The 16,775-nt window shown below is 33.2% G+C and overlaps 1 long non-coding RNA gene across 2 annotated transcripts; it reads right to left on the bottom strand.

Annotated features, from left to right (window-relative positions):
* Window positions 1-6,607: 6,607 nt before the first annotated feature.
* On the bottom strand, window positions 6,608-12,302 carry LOC135837624 (uncharacterized). Of its 2 annotated transcripts, none has more exons than XR_010557218.1 (3): window positions 7,144-8,068; window positions 6,902-6,975; window positions 6,608-6,819 (listed from the first exon to the last, which is right to left on the bottom strand). It is a non-coding gene; the product is annotated as an uncharacterized LOC135837624 (long non-coding RNA). The 2 variants fall into 2 exon arrangements; XR_010557217.1 differs by adding an exon at window positions 8,278-12,302 and having other exon boundaries at window positions 6,609-6,975; window positions 7,144-7,477.
* Between the last annotated feature and the right edge of the window lie 4,473 nt (window positions 12,303-16,775).

Here is a 16,775-nt window from a genome sequence, read left to right as displayed (position 1 = left end):
CGAGAAAAGAGGATAAAAAAGAATGATTTATTCGAGTTACTTTGGTGTTCTTTGTAGTTGTTATTTTTTGTTTTCTTTTTTCGGTGACTCGCACCATGTTGTGTATACTCATACCCAGTATCTTTTCCTAAGTTTATGTTAAAATAAAGCTAAAAAATACGTATGAACAACGTGTCGCCTACTTCATTCTCACCTATACAACTTAAAAGGTTACCTACAATATTATACGTACACTCAGCGCGAAAAATAATGCCTATAGGCTAAATTACTCCAAACTACGAGAACATGGACAACGAATTCGTCCATATCTGGTAAGTACATAAATCTGTCGAGGTAAAACACTGTCAAAGAATAAATCCTTCGACACATCGAATATTCACACTTTGAAAATCGATAGGTACCAGACTTTCCAATACGAGAGTCTGGACCTTATAAAAATTAGCTCTTTTGGGAAGGGATCTCAGGGAGTAAAAAATACATTCGGGATAAGTACTTAAAAATCGAAACTAAATTCAGTTGGTATTCTATTTCGAAGGTGATAACTTCTAAATTTTTATTCAATAGAAAATATCGTGCAGTTTTAGTAACTTCAAAAGTCAAATACAATTACTCCTAAAAGAATTTAATTCAGTTTACATCGATAAAATTTTCGAATAATTAATTAATCGCGAAAAATAATTAAAAATTTACAACGCGGTAATTAAAATAAAATTTATTCGTACACCACCCACGGTGTGAATCGAACGTCAACCGGTTCGGTAAATTTTGAGTGAATCGAGCTGAACGCGATTGATAATTATTATCAATTTTCGATCAAAACAGTTGTATTTTTTACTTTCAAAACATTGTGTTTTTCGATTGCAAAAATTGAGCGAAACAATTATAAGTTATACCTGAAACGCCTAAACCTAGTATTGAAGAAAGTGGAGTATTCCAAAAACTGGATGTACAAATTATTGGAAGATTTCTACAGAACCGAAGTAAGTACAAGTGCATTTAGCTCACTAATTTTACCGGTTCGATCAAAAAATTGCCACTAGTTGCAAGGATCAAAATTGAATAATAATTTCAAAAACGTTTAGAAAATCTCGAACATTAAAAATGTCAAGTGTTAAAAACCCTATAAATTTTGGAAACAAAACACCAGAAATGGTATTAAATTTAACTGTTTCGGAAAAGTGCATGAAAAACACACAAAATTCTCCCATTAAAAGTACACAAATTTCTCTAAATGAAAATGAAATTCAACGTTTTGTAAAGATTCGCGAAAAGAAAGAATTACCTACAAATCGTTCAAGTGTTCCAAAATCCGAACAATAAATTCGCACCATTTCCATCGAAATTCTCAGTTTCAAAAGCCTACCAATTTTGAATACCGAAATCTTTTCATAACTATTACGATGAATTCCAACTAGTGCATTTTGAAGTAAATCACAAGCAGATATTTGTGAACAAAGTTGTGGATTCTAGCCAATAATCTTGAAACGCTCAAAAACCAAGAAAGTTGATCTTTTTTCAGAAAAAACTAGAAATTCGAACACTAAGTTCATGGCAAACTTTTGGTATCGTATTAAAATAATCGAAAACCCTATTTTTTGGAATTTACCACTCAAATTTGGATACTGAAAAATTCCGATTATTGGTACCAAATTGGCTTATTTATTTTTTCTTCGAACACCCATTATCAAAAGTTGATTTTTTTGTAGAAAATTGATTGATGATTCAAAAACAGTGTTATCAGAAAAAGCCATAAAAATGCAAATTTTGTGTTGTTCCGAATTCACCCCCATTTCACTGACAATTAAAATTATTAGAGTGAAAATTCTGAAAAATCGAATCAAATCTTAATCAGGTCAAAATTTTCCTTTAGAAAAAGTTGATTTACTCAAAAATCACACATTTTGCCTCAAACGTTTATAAATTTTCAAATTGTACCCCGACTAAGGTATTAATTTAAAAATCCATCACTCAAGTTTGGGCTAATGTCTAGAATTTTTAATTCACAAAACAAACTAAAAGTTTGAAAAATTCTACTCGAGTTTACAACCCAAAAAACGCTATAAAATACTCAAAGTAAAAATCTTTTTGGAACTTTCTTCGTAAATTAAAAATGATAAAATTAAAAACTTCAGCGCAGATCTGAAACCAAGTGTCAAAATTTTGAATACCCATCAAATCATTCATAAAAATTGGAAAACTGATAATCAACTGAAAAATGATTAGATTCAGGCTAAGCGGAAAAAATTGAATTTTTTTTAGTAATCAACAAATTTGTCCCATAAAACCCGCAAAAAATTAAACCATCACACATTTTGAATTTTTTAAAAAAAAAAAAATATTTCAGTATTACCGATGATTTAAGATTCAGATTATTTCGAAATTTGGAAAATATTATCTAAACTAAAATGAGATCAAAAATTGAAAATTCACACTTTTTTCAAAACCTCAATGAAATAATCTCAGCTACTAAAAAACCAAAACTCGAAAGCGAATTAAGTATAGAATAAAAAGTTCGAAAAAACTTTAGAAGAATAATAATAAAAATTCCTAATTTTTCGCCTACCTAATTCTACACATTTCGAGAAAATGATTTTTTTTTACCTTAAAAGAAAAATAGAAAAATATAACAAAAAAAAATACTTAAGATAAAAATGAATCAACAAAAACGTTGAAAAACTAAAAAATAAAAAAGCTTTGGCAATTAAATGACTAGAAAAAATAATAAAAAGCTGAAAATTACATTTTCAGAAAAAAGTAAAATATTTTTGGTAACTAAATAATAATCAAAAACAATCAAAAATTAAAACTGAGTATTTAGATAAAAAAATAAAAAATCTTTGGTTTCGTAAAAATTAAAACTAATAAAAATTGAAAAAATTTATCAAAATAAATCACAACCCAATAAAAACCAAAACAATAAAATGATTTAACAAATCGTAAAATATTTCATCTTTGGCTAATTTTTCGAAACAAAATGTAAATGAATACCCTTTACTGCCCAATAATCCAAAAAATCACTAACTTTGACCAATTTTGAATCGTTTTAAAAGTTCCAAATACTCCTAAAAGGAATAATCAAGACCCAGTAAGCGGTATTTGAATCGAATAAACTATAAGTTTTACACAACTTTTAGTTGAAAAATGAATTCATTTTTGAAAAAGATGAAAAAATAATTATTTTTTCAATAAATAACTAATCATAAAAATTTGTTGAAAATTTTATTTTTTCAGACGGAAATGAAGATCTTATTGTGCGACGAGTGTAAGGAACCGTTGGCCGAGCCAGGGGAGCACGCTCCAAAGGACGAGAATGGGGTGAAGAAAGAGGATCCACCGTATGTAACGGTTTGTAAACATGCGTATCATTGGGGATGTATCCACTATCTTTTCAAAACGACTACAACCCCCTCTCGCATCATTTGCCGACATCCTATGTGCAATCGAAGTCTGACTAACTTTGACTTTGTTCAGTTAGAATGTCCAACAAGGACACAAGTGGTAAACCAACCCCCAAACAACGAGCACATCAGGCAGATGAGATCGACGATAGGTCAGCTCCAAAAAGAAATGGAAGTTCTAAAAGAACTAATCAAAAACTTACAATCGAAAAATGAGAAACAGGCAGCCGAACTGAAAGAAAAAATCGATGCGAACGCCGTGCTTTCGAGCTCATTGACCGATTTAGAGCGCCGATTCAATCTTCTAATGGAGCAAAAATTGAATCAGTACATTCAAGCTGGACCATCGACCCCCTCCTCTTCGATTACATCAGGATCGTACTCGAAAATTCCAGCTTTAATGGAATTAGGTACTTCGTACGTGGGACCGCCAGAGTACGATCTCACCGGCGAACCCCAGCGTCAGATCCGATTCGACGCCCCGGGTGTCGAACCAATGGACACAATGAATCCTAATATTCCAATACCTCAAAAAATTGAGTATTCGACTCCCCTAAATCAGTTGTACCCGACGCAAGAGTATTATAGAGATCGCAGTTCATCCCTACCTCCAGCGAACCGAGGAAGACGAGGAATCAACGAGCGAAGAGTATTCAGGATGCCGCGAGGTACTACGAAGCGAGGCCCGCCACCGAGAGCGCTATCTCCGCGCGAAAATGAGCCCGAAGTACCCGAGGAAAAGAAAAACCCATCAGCCGAACAGCCCCGGTACCACAAAAAATACCTGTCGCGTTTTGGCAGATCTTCCAACGAACTCGAGCCCTATTATCCAATGAACGCGTACCCGTTTTATTTCACCGCCGCGGGTAGACAGGACAAAGCTAAAAATATTCACATGGTACTTTTTATGAATCAAGCGATGATGATCGGGGACGGACATATTCATGCGATGGTACATTGCATGGTTGATGAAGAAAAATATGGCCAATATCTCGATAATACCATCTATCGACGAGACCTCTTAGCGTCTGATCTCTTTCGATTACTCGATTCAATGATAATATTACCGAAAAAATTATTTATCTCGATCGGTAATTTTGATGTGGTCTGCAATACATCTTACGATGACTTCACCGATGAAATGACGAAGATCGCGGATCTCCTTAAAGAGAAAAAAGTGACGGAGCTGATTTTAGCACCATTAGTGCACACGCCCCAACACAATAACATCGCTTTTGACCACATCAAATTGGCACTGGAAACAGACTGGGGATTGTTAGCAGGTGCGAAGACGACGCGAGTAGACGAATTTTTCGAGCAACTGGATAAAATCCCACCGCCCAGAGATGAATTTGGTCCATATCACAACATCAAACGTTACGAAGAAATTTTGGACAAATTGGCCGAAAAATTCATCCCCCTTCCAATTTCTCTGCAAGAAAAAATCAAGAAAGGGAAAGTACTTCAGCCACCGAGTAAAGATCGACGACGCATTGAAATGCTCCGAAAGGGCCTAATTTCAAAAGACACCGAATCGAAGCCGACCATGTCAGTCCCACCAACCATCAAACAGGAAGAAATGGAAACTGACGATAAACCCTACACTCCGGATCAGTTGGCCGAATTAAAACGGATCGAAATAAGAAAGAAATTAATCGAACAGAAAACAGCTGAAAATGCCCAACTAGGCAAATCCGATGAGCACCCTGTAGGAGCTTCGACCAGCTCAGAATTGGCACCCGAAGATGCGCAAAATACGACACCGCAAATGCCAATTTTGACCCCTCGTACCGACTTAAATCCGGCCACGCTGAACATGCCATCGACCTCCGCTCAGGCTATTAACCTGCCAGAAGTGACGCTCACCGCTATTAACGGTCAACAGGTGATACCACCCCTCACCTTTGGGATGAACTGGCAAACATTATTTGACCAGCATGCGCAGAGTTGGACCCAGGAAATGGAGCACCAAACCAGCGCGACGACAAACGAGTCTGAACAGGCTCCAAAAACACCGAACGTGTCGCTCACTGAAGAGCCCATCGTCATCTCTAGTGACGAGGAGAAAAAAGAGGGCTAATGGCTCATATTTTAACGCTCTATCGACTCAAGGTAAATTGCACAGAGTTTTTTGAATTTTTTAAATCGCGTAAAAAATACCCAAATATTTGAACTACTTTTTCAAAAAACTCGAATTTTGGAAGAAATACCATCCAAAAATTACCTAGGTACAAATACGATTAAAAAACAAAAAAAATTTCGAACTAAAGTACCAAAATTATAAAAAAAAAAAAAAAAAAAAAACCCCAAAACATGTCGATATGAGCAAAAATGACCCTCTCAAAAAATGTAAAAATCAATCACGTTATTTTTCCTTCAATTTTGTTATTTCTTAATTTCAAATCAGCTTCGAAAGCTTTTATTTATTTATTTATTTTTTTTCTGAGCTAAATTTCTCTGAAATAGAAAGGAAAAAGTCAAAACTTATAATTTTTCGTTTTTTAGATTTTCTGAAGTTTTGAATAATTTTATTTATTGTATAAAAAGTGATTGATTACAAAAGATTACCCCCTAAATTTTTTTTTTAGAAAAATCAGACTGATTTTTTAATGGAAAATGGTTTGAATTAAATTAAATAAAAACTCGAAATATTAGCGAATTTTCTACCTCTTGACTCAGTTTAAAAAGCACAATTTTGGCTTTAAAAGTGCTCAGGTAGTCTTCAAAAAATAAAAAAATAAAATCGTCGTAAAAAAGACCACCCAGCTGGAAGATAACATCCACCTTCCCACAACCGGTACCGTTACGCTCACGACCTTCACCAGTAACCTAGTAACCGCCAAAACCACCTAAAAAACTGTGTCAACCTAAATTCCATTTTCCATTCATCGATCCGACCATTAAAACGACCCGTAGAGCAGAAAAAATGAACATCCAAAAATGTAAATAAAGTTAAGATGTAATTTATAGAATATTTATTGATAATTTTTTTTTTCCATTACAAAAAACTCTACGCATTAATTTATCTATACATTTGTATAATTAGGTTATAAAATAGCACAAAATATTTTTTTCAAAAATTTTTTTTACAAACATACAAAATTTGTACTCTAAAACTACGATACAATAATACATGTATGTAAATTTTTTTTACAAACTTAAAATAAATTCAATTTATTTTTTGAATGTTTACAATTATTTTTTTTTATTTTTTACAACCTTATATTAACGTAAAATACGTTTACAGAATCAAAAAATTCAAATTCAAAAAATTTTTTCTAAAAATTTACAAAAATTTTAATTTTACTTTTTTTAAAATTCTTTTTTAACAAAGATATCACATTCAGGGCACAGAAGGCCATGTTGACTCAGACTGTAGACGGATAACATTCCTTTCAAAAATCTAGCTATCTTTGTCTTCCTGTGGAACAAAAATGGCATAAGTTTACTCAAATTTTATTTTTAATTTCTATCTAAAATTATTTTCTAAAAGAAAATACAACCTGGAAAAGAAGTCCATGAGCCAAGAAAAAGGATCTGTGCATTATTAGTTAAGGAAATCTTCTTTGTCTTCTTACTGGAACAAAAAGAATTAGGTTAGAATTTTCTAATTTTAAAATTAAAATTAAAATTATCATTTTAATTATCATTTTTCCTACTTATTTTTTTTTATATAATAACTAATTTTAAACTACGTAATCGTAAAAATGCTATAAAAATAAGCCAAATTTTTAGATTTACTCACCTTATTGTAAATACGAAAAATATCCCAACAGACTGGTTCAACTTTGGCTCAATCCTATTTTAAGTTTCACCCATCTTTCTCTGAACTGGTCCTAAACAAAAACAACATTTTTTATTTAATTTATTTCATAACTTTAAAATTTTTTTTTAGAAATAAAAAATGTACAGATATTTTAAATCGATCATGCGTTTAAATTAGACTGATTAATCCTAAGAAACAAAAATGCTCTTAAATTTTACATTATTTAATAAAAATGTAAATATGTTTTTGTACTTATCTTTAGTTTTTGATAAACAAAGTAATTCTCTTGCCATCGTCGTTGACCAAAATACACCTGTAAAGAAGAAGAAAAAACTTGAAATTAATTATGAGAAATAAGACTGACTAGAAATTAATTTATTCTTAATTAACTATAAAACAACGTTAAACAAATAAAAAAGAAGAAAAACAACGTTGCTTAGAATTAAGTTTGTTTAGGTACATTCCTATTTATTTTTATAATTTTTCTTAAAAATTTATTTTCCTTTTAAACTTTTTAAAATTTTTTTTTTTTTTCAAAATTTTTTTTAATTTGTTTTATGTTTCATCGAATAGTGGTGGTAAGTAGTTTCGCTTTCAACCGAACTCCGTGTACAACAGAAAGGTAGCGCAATTTTTTCCAAAAACTTAGCACTCTATCATAAAAATAAAATTCCAAAATTTCAATTTTTTTTTTTTGAAAAAATGAACATTTTTTCTGATAAAAAAACAATTCATTTTTCCTCAACTTTTTTTTTCATTTTTCAAACTTCCCTAAAAAACAATTTTTCTTGCATTTTGAAGAAATGACAACTTTTCTAATAGAAAAATAAGTCACTTTCTTCAAAGTTTTTTCAAATTTTTTAATTTTTTTTCTTTTTTCTTATCAATGATTAATTTTTTAACTTTCAAAATGCTCAAATATCACATCAAACTTTGATAAAATTTTTTCCTTTAGAATTTTTTTTTAAATTTTTTGAACTTTTTCTTTTTTCAATTTTTTTTTAAACTATAAAAACTCTACTCAAATTATTCAATGAATGACTTTCCAATAGAAAACCATCCATTTTTCAAAATTTTTAGTAAAAACAATAGCTATACTCAAGCCAACCTTACCAGCAATTTTTTCTTCAAAAATTCTTGGTCAGACTATCCAAAGACAACAAAGCCAAACAACCACGAACTTCTTGAGCTTTTTTCATCTTCTCCTGAAATCATAAAATTGAGGAAGGGTACCTTTTAGATTAACCCTCCCCCTCAAAGATTAAATCGTACTTAAATACTTACCATTTCGGCCATGACCCTGCTGTGGAGTGACCAGATCAAAGGTAGCTTCTGGATTGATTTATTGATATCTTGACTTCGGTCAAATATTGATGGTCAATTGTAGTTACTCTTTATCAGTAAGAGTCAACTCACCAGCACACTCAAAATCCACCTCACTTTTGGAATTATAATAAAAACCAAAGAGTTTCAAAATTTATTTTGGGATTACTATTCCCCGCATCACTCAAGCAAAGTACGGGGGGCAATAGGGTCACATCCAGTGAAGCACAATGTCACCTTTTTTCAAAATTTCCGTGCTTTCCTCTACATTTCCTCAGGGGATACTTTAGAAGTAAACCCACGTTAGGGGCAAATGTAAGGGGACAATATGCCTTCACTGGCTAGACAGGGATATTCATCGTATCTCTCTCAGTGGGTTTATAAATCTTTCATCTAAAGGAAGTACTGGAGAATCCAATCAATAGTTCGATTCTACAGTACTTTACGTAGATGAAAGCATATACTCGATGCACTTAGGTAAGGTGTTAAGTACGTGGGAACCACCCAAGAGGTGTTTTCACATCGTTCCATTAAGGGCAGATGTGAAAAGCTCACAAGTTCGTAAAGCTCAATTCCTTCTCGACTCGAGGCTAGAAGCCAAGTTGAGATGGAATTGATCTTCACTTGTCGATTCGCGCTTCGTCTGGTAGGTCTGACCGCGGAAAAGTAATAAGGCCACTCACTCCTACGTAAGAGTTGTGCTTGAGTCCCAGGTCCTCTGCCTTAACGTTCGTGTTTAAGGGAGAGTATTCGCGTTTAAACTTAAGTCTTCTAAATTCGCTACCCAACGCGGGCAATTTGATAGTTACACGTAGGTGGGTAAAAGCGATCCTACTTACGCCACTATTCGGTGGAATATATATTGGTTATACGCGTAGAGTTTTTTATATATTTTAGACTTAAGTATCGTGTTGTAATTTATTACTTAAATTATAATACACTGTTCGTGTTTATCGTGTGTTCTTATTTCGCGTGCAGTTCGAATTAATACAAGGTAAACTCGACTAAATCTGTTTAAATTTATACATATTGGTGTTGTAAGAGCTGAGCTAGCAGCGGGTAAGTACTATTTTAAAAGGTGATATATTACATCTCTTAGGGAGTTAGATTCATCCTGACCTACTAGGGAAATATTCTTATCCTCCCATCATTGGCAACGCCTCTATATATCTATTTAACAATGCTAAAAAAAAAACAAAATTTCCTATCGACCTCCTGCACAATCAAAAGTTATGCAACCCTAATCACAATTTTTGCGTATTTTTGCCCTTTTTTTTTGACCTTTTTCCGCCCTAGATCCTGATGTATGCACAGGGAACAATTTCTTCTCTTATATCTCGTTACACCGCAACTTTGCCTTTCTAAAATCACCACATTCACGAAATTCGACCGGCACATTTCATCGTACTCGTAATTGATAATTTTCATTTTTTCAAAGTAGCATGAGTACGACTTTTCATCAAATTCCAACTTGGCAGTTTTTTTTTCAAAAGTGGCCGTGTGACCTATCAAAATGAGTTGAAATTTCGCGCTGAACTCAAAAATATCAACAGTTTTCGTGTTTACCCCCCTTCCCGCGTACTGACCCCCCGAAACCTGAAAATTTTTTGATTTAAAGTAAATATTGCTTCATGTGTAAATAGATTGCTTCACTTTAGCTACTTTCTGCGGCCTTACCAAAATCATTTATTCACAATTTTCGTATTCTCTTTTGATGAAATTCAAAGAGGGTGACCAATTGCGAAGAAGGGAGAGAATTATGGGTGGAATGAAAAATCTCTATACTAGTGAAGAGGTAAACAGCTAAATTTCAGGAGAAAATTTGCATTTGATGAAAGTCAAAATTATACGCTCCACCCCCTTCGAAAGAGGGGTAAGCTCGAGTGGCTCCCGGTCTTAAAAACTTCATTTTGTGCCTAAAATGCATCATACCAAAATTCACGCTTCTTTCATCAAAATGATGCAGTTTTCTCCTGAAATTTAGCTGTTTACCACTTCACTGATTATAGCGATTTTTTATTTCACCAATTCTCCCCCTTCCTCTCAATTGTTCATCCACTTTGAATTTCATCAAGAGAATACAAAATTCATGAATGAATGATTTTGATAAGGCCACAGAAAGGAGCTAAATAGAAGACATCTATTTATATGTATGAAGCAATATTTACTCTAGATCAAAAATTTTTCAGTTTTTTTGAGGGTTAGTACGTGGGATGGGAGATAACACGAAAACTGTTGATATTTTTGAGTTCAGGGCAAAATTTTAACCCATTTTGATACGTCACAGGGCCATTTTTGAAAAAAAAATAGCCAAGTTGGTACACATTTGACTTTTGGGGTGATTTATCGACATGACAGAAATACAAATAGGCATTTTCACGTCGAAAAAATGGCATTCTAACGATAAGAAAAGATGTTGCACGGGAAAAGAATCATTTCACGACGAAAAAAAAGAATGACGATACACAAGTAGGGTATATAAGATATTGCCCGACAAAATAATTTAATGCCCTTATACATTATAACGACCAATTGTGCACGCCAAAGAAATGAAATAATGGACGTCATAAAAAATATGAATTACACATACAAAGATTGATAAATAACACATAAAAAAACACAACAACAAAAAAAAAAAACAGTTCATCTACAGCACAAGAAGGATTTTTTTGCAATTGTTGGAACAATAAAAATTTTTTCATTACTGATATCATGAAAGTGCGTTTTCCCACTCCTGCGTTGACGCACGAAAGCAGCTCTTTTATTGGCAACGCGAGAAGTATTTTTCGGTGCGTTTAAGAGGACTGAAACGTTACTTTTCGATAACAGCTGCGAGTTAATGAAAAGTAAGTAAGATTTTTTGACAGTATTGGCAAAAAAAAGAGAATATTTAATGCCTAGTTTCGATGAAAAGCAAGATCTTTTTGGTGGTTTTGACCAAAAAAGCAAAACTTGGATGTGGATTACATTTCTTTTGTCATTATAATATAAAATCGAATTGTCATTCGTAGTATACCTAAATTGTCTTGCTGAACCGTCGTCGTTAAAAAATTGTCAGTGAAATACCCTATTTTGTCGTTCGAATGTCCTATGGTTCAAATCACCTTTTTCTGTCGTGCCAATGACGAAAAGTCGTATGTACCTATACGCAACTTTGAAAATTAATTACAACGAAACGTACTGGTTGAATTTTGTAAATGAGGTGATTTTGGAAAAGTAAGGTAAAGATGTGGTGTAACGGGTTATGTGAGAAAAAATAGTTCTCCCACCCACACATACATCAGGAACTTAGGCGGAAAAAGCTCAAAAAATGGGCAAAAATAGGCAAAAATTGCGTTTAGGGTAGCATAACCTTTGATTTTGCAGGAGCCCGACAGAAAATCTTGTATTTTCAGCATCCAAGATACCAACCTATCCATCCCCGGACGAGTTTTTTGTCCCCCTTCAAGGTGAAATAATACCTCTTTTTGACCTCCTCCACCCTACCTACCTATGTGCAAGTGGAAAATATTTATTTGGCATTTTTGTAAATGCCGAAGTGGTAAGTACTGACGTTATGCCAATTAATGTCCAGAAAAATTACGCTACGAGTATATCCGAGTTATTATTGTTTTACATAATGATTAGGCAAGTCATTGTTTTTATTCTTATTTTGTTATAGATATTTTCTGTAATTTTAGCATGGACCTTTCCAATGAGTTATGGGTTGTCTCAATTTTTTTCATAATTTTTTTTATTAAAGCCCATGTGTGGGAGCCGTAAGTCAATGTGGGAAGTATGCATGCATTAAAAATCTGATTTTTTAGGAGGTTCTGAGAAGATCCTTTATGGTCCGGCATATGGCAATAGAAGTAATTGCACCCCCCCCCCCCACCGACCCACCCAGATAACTTTTTTCTTAAAGGAGACATCCTAATGAACATTTTAAAGCAAACTTGCCCAAAAAAAGTTGGCCTTACTTAAAAAATGGCGGCCATTTTGATTGACAGGTCAGCCGAAATCGCAGATTTTGCGTTTCAACATAAGATTTTCACGACATTTTTCAAATCTTACAACGGTAGATCGAAAGATCATACAAAAATTGAACATCTATCAAAATTTCAAGTGCTATATAAAGTGCGTTTTTCGATTTTTGGTGAATTTTTGAAAATCCAATTTAAGCCAAAAATGAGGGAAAAAATCAAAATTTTACCACATTGACCAAGAAAGCTGAAAAAGTTGGGATATACCCTATTTCAGACATGCCAAATCGATTGGAGACGGTTTCAACTCGTTTTGAGCAGTTCTGGAGCCTCCAGCAGATTTTTGAAACTTTAAATTTTCACAAAATTTCATCAAAATAATGGAGATGGAAAGCTGAAATTTACTCTACACTCCAATTTTTACACTCTCTTAAGACGCCTTCAGGTGGGTTCAAGTCATTTTAGAGCCTCCAGCGACTTTTTTGAAAATTACTGGAGCCATCAGTAGATTTTTGAAACTTGAAATTTCCCCAAAATTTCATCAAACTGAGATGGAGAGCCGAAATTCATTCTGCAAACTAATTTCAATACGCTACGAAGTTGACTGCTGGTGGATTTCAAGTCGTTTTGGAGCCTCCAGCGACTTTTTGAAAGGTTGTATGGCATTTTTTTTGGAAAATTGAAATTTCCTAAAAGTAGCTGGAAGCTTCAAAACCATTTGAAACCACCATGTAGTCTGCGAGGTAAATTTCAGCTTGCCAACTCCATTTGATAAATTAATGTTGCGGGAATTTCAAGTTTCAAAAATCTACTGGAGGCTCCAGTAATTTTCAAAAAAGTCGCTGGAGGCTCTAAAATGACTTGAACCCACCTGAAGTCGTCTTCAGAGGGTGTTAAAATTGGATTGTAGAGTAAATTTCAGCTTTCCATCTCCATTTGATGAAATTTTTGTGAAAATTTAAAGTTTCAAAAATCTGCTGGAGTCTCCAGAACTGCTCAAAACGGATTGAAACCGTTTCCAATCGATTTGACATGTCTGAAATATTGAAATTAGTTTGCAGAACAAATTTTGGGTTTCCATCTCCATTTTTTTGATGAAATTTTGTGAGAATTCCGAGTTTCAAAAATCTGCTGGAGGCTTCAGAAACTTTCAAAAAGTCGCTGGAGGCTCCAAAACGACTTGAAATTCGCCTGCAGTACTTCGTAGCGTATTGAGATTAGTTTTTAGAATAAATTTCAGCTTTACAACTTCAATTTGATGGAATTTTGTGAGAATTTCGAGTTTCAAAAATCTGCTGGAGGCTCCAGAACTGCTCAAAACGGGTTGAAGCCGTTTCCAATCGATTTGGCATGTCTGAAATAGGGTATATCTCAATTTTTCAGCTTTCTTGGTCAATTTGGTAAAAATTTGATTTTTCCCCTCATTTTTAGCTTAAATTGGATTTTCAAAAATTCACCAAAAATCGAAAAACGCACTTTAGCACTTGAAATTTTGACAGATGATAAATTTTTGTATGATCTTTCGATCTACCGTTGTAAGGTTTGAAGAATGTCGTCCAAATCCTATGTTGAAGTTGAAACGCAAAATCTGCGATTTCGACTGACCTGTCAATCAAAATGGCCGCCATTTTGTAAGTAAGGCCAACTTTTTTTTGGGCAAGTTTGTTTTAAAATGTTCCTTAGGATTGCCCCATTCAAGAAAAAAGTTGTCCCGGTGGATCGGTGTGGGGGGGGGGTGAAATTACTCCTATTGTCATATGCCGGACTATTAAAAATACATATCTCCAAGTTCCAAAAACAAAAATGATTTGTTGTTCCTAACACGTTTTTGTACAACCCTGATTTTTTCCAAGGTAAAGCTATACGTCTGTTTACTTCCCTTTTGTATTGTCTTCGAAAGATATAATTTGACCAAGATGTTATACTGTTTCTGTTACTATTTCTATCTTTTGACCTTCAATTTTTCATTTTTTTTCGGTATTATGCAGGGATGCTAACCCAAAAAAAAATTCGGGTTAAAGGTTAATCACCCAAAATTCAAAATTTGGGTTCCTGGTCAAGGGTTCCAAAAAAATTACCGTAATTTTTTCCGGTCAAGGGTTAAGGTTAAGTTATTTTTTTTGTAAATTTTAAAAAAATAATTTTCGAAATGCGTGAATATATAGGTACACTGTTTAGTATTATTTGTTCTACTTTGTAATAATAACAAACCTGCAAATGAACAATTTTAAACTAATTTTTGTGAAATTTCAAAAAAAAATACTCATTTTTTATTCAAAAATAAATAAACAGTCATCGTCTTCAAGGACTCTTGAAATCCAGACAAAGTTCAGAATACGAATAAAAATGAAAAATTCTTCAATTTTTTCAAGTTTAGCACAAAAAATACTGAAAAATTTTGATTTTATTTTAAAAAATTGAAAAAAAATTGGAAAATGTTGAATTATGTATTAACATAATAATTAACCGATATTTTTTAAATGTTACAGGTGTTAAGGGTTGGGGAAATGAAAATTTCAAATTCGTGTTCCGGTTAAGGGTTCCGGTTCCAATTTTTTTCTTTTCGGTTAAAGGTTAATGGGTCAAAATTATTTCCCCGAAAATGTTAGGGTTAATTCCAGTTACGGTTACGGTTAAAGATTCCCTAATGAGTTTTGGGTTAGGTATATTGTCTCAATTTTATTCATATATAGGTATATATTGTTGTTTAAGTATTCCCTATGCATTACGAACTGAAATCAGCGCTGAAAAATGTGTCAGACTGTAAAATGTTGGCAAAGTGGCTTGCCGAATGTGTAATGAAAGGCAATATCATAAATTTTAAAGATATCCCATTCAAACTGTACCACCATGGACTACGCAAAAATGTAATTGAATTAAAGAGTAAAATGTGAAAAATTACTTAAGTAAGTAGTTTTGATTTTTTGGACTTTCAATTTCAAATTCATTCAAGTTTGAATACCTACCATCAATGGTGGTTTTCAATATTTTTTTTGTTCTTTTAGCTTAATTTTAACATTTCTAAACCACTTTTCATGCATTTTTGGCACATTTCATAGAAATTTAACCAATATCAATTACTGGAGTGACTAGATTTTTGAAACTTGAAATTCCCACAGCATTTTATCAAATGGAGTTAGCAAGTTGAAATTCACTTCTCAAGTTAATTTCAATACGATATGAATAAGTCGACTGGATGGTAATTTCAAATGGTTTTGAAGCTTCCAGCTACTTCTTAGAAATTTCAATTTTCCAAAAAAAACGCCATACAACCTCTCAAAAAGTCGCTGGAGCCTTCAAAACAACTTTAAACCCACCAGCAGTCAACTTCGCAGCGCATTGAAATTAGTTTACAGAATTAATTCCGGTTTTCCATCCCCATTTGATGAAATTTTGGGAAATTTCAAGTTTCAAAAATCTACTGGAGGCCCCAGAAATTTTCTAAAAGTCGCTGGAGGCTCCAAAACGACTTGAAATCCACCTGAAGTCGATTTCGTGGCGCTGGCGTATCGAAATCAGTTTACGGAATAAATGTCGGTTTTCTATAACTCCATTTTGATGAAATTTTGTGGGAATTTCGAGTTTCAAAACTCTGCTGGGAGGCTCCAGTACTGCTCAAAACGGGTTGAAACAGTTTTCAATCGATCTGGCGTGTCAAAAATAGGGTATATCCCAAATTTCAGCTTTCTAGGTCAATTTGGTAAAATTTTGATTTTTCCCTCATTTTTGGCCTGAATTTGATTATCAAAAAATCGCCAAAAATCGAAAAAGGCACTTTATAGATCGTTATTCGGGCTCCCCGACTAACATAATAAAATACTTTGCTCTCATTTCTCAAAATTTTGGTCACTTTTTTGCTATTTTTCAGTCACTACAGTCACTAAAAAAAATAAATAGTGAATTTCATGCCTGGTCATCCCTTTGGAAGGTCTTTCTACAGGAAAAAATTCAAAGTGGAATGACCCAGCACCTATACCTAGACTGGCTAGACTATGGGTTAAAGGTTATTTATTTATTTGAAATTATACTCACATACATAATCATTTAAACTAACTAAGTATGTATAAGGTAAATTTATAAAATTTTGTGTCTAAAAGATAATGTGTAAGATTTGAAAGTTTGATAAACGAAACGTACGTATTGTATACCTAGTGTTCTAATACCTAATTCGTTAGATAACTGGTCAAGGTTAATACAGGTAAAAATTTAACAAGAAATTCAAAATTTTGGTCAAGGGTTATGGTTAAGGTTACAGTTTTTGGCGATAATTTTTCCAGTTGAGCTTAAAATTTCGGTTAATGGTTAAAAGTACCTACAGACTACAGT

Source organism: Planococcus citri, chromosome 1 (assembly GCF_950023065.1).
Source record: "Planococcus citri chromosome 1, ihPlaCitr1.1, whole genome shotgun sequence".
Taxonomy (NCBI): Eukaryota; Metazoa; Arthropoda; class Insecta; order Hemiptera; family Pseudococcidae; genus Planococcus; species Planococcus citri.
Note: the sequence above shows the minus strand (reverse complement) of the source record. Positions and strands in the feature narration are given on the sequence as shown.